The sequence below is a fragment of the Octopus bimaculoides genome, chromosome 24, assembly GCF_001194135.2.
Source record: "Octopus bimaculoides isolate UCB-OBI-ISO-001 chromosome 24, ASM119413v2, whole genome shotgun sequence".
NCBI lineage: Eukaryota > Metazoa > Mollusca > Cephalopoda > Octopoda > Octopodidae > Octopus > Octopus bimaculoides.
In genome coordinates, this window is record NC_069004.1 from 17308193 (window position 1) to 17308968 (window position 776).

Sequence of the window (776 nt, forward strand, 5' to 3'; positions counted from 1 at the left end):
GCTGCAGTGTGTTGTACTGCTACTTCATCAGCCTCTACTACTACTACTATTTCCACTGGTCAATCACTGTTGACAACTTCAGCTGCTACCCCAGAGGTGTGTGTGTGTGTGTGTGTGTGTGTGAGTGGGGTATTATCGAAAGCATGAGGAAAGCTAGTCCTCAAGGGACATAAAATGAATGGTTAGATAAATAACATGTGGAATAAAATTCCTCAGACCCAGATATTCAGTACCAAAGACCTCTGTAGTGCCTGCCACTAAGTTCCAATTGGATAAGAGGACAAACAATAGACTACATTTGAAGTTGAAACATGTGCCAGATTACCAGAGTTAATTGGCGTAATCAATAAAGTGACATGCCTACATCGGCCGAGATGGTTAGGGTTATTATTTACATTTGACGGAGAACCTGGGTTCTCATTCCTAAGGTATTTTTCGATGTTATCATTATCATTATTATTCAGGTCACTGCTTGGAATCGAACTCGGTATATTGGGGTTAGTAGCCCGTGCTCTTAACCACTATGCCATATGCCCGTGGGCATATGGTTAAGAGTACAGGCTAGTAACCCCAAGATTCCGAGTTCGATTCCAGGCAGTGACCTGTATAATAATAATATCGAAAAATACCTTATGAATGAGAACCCAGGTTCGAAATTTCCCCATCTCTTAAATATAGAACTGTATGCTTAGGTTTAGTGTTTATGTCTCCTTGCGACTATATAAGTATCTTGATGGGATTCTGGTTTCAGCACCCCATATAATCCCTCATAACTT

General features: G+C 40.9%; 1 protein-coding gene across 1 annotated transcript in view; it reads left to right on the plus strand.

Annotated features, from left to right (window-relative positions):
- Positions 1–776, plus strand: part of LOC106883730 (conserved oligomeric Golgi complex subunit 6) — a 62313-nt gene that overhangs the window by 2762 nt on the left and 58775 nt on the right. The window lies entirely within an intron of this gene.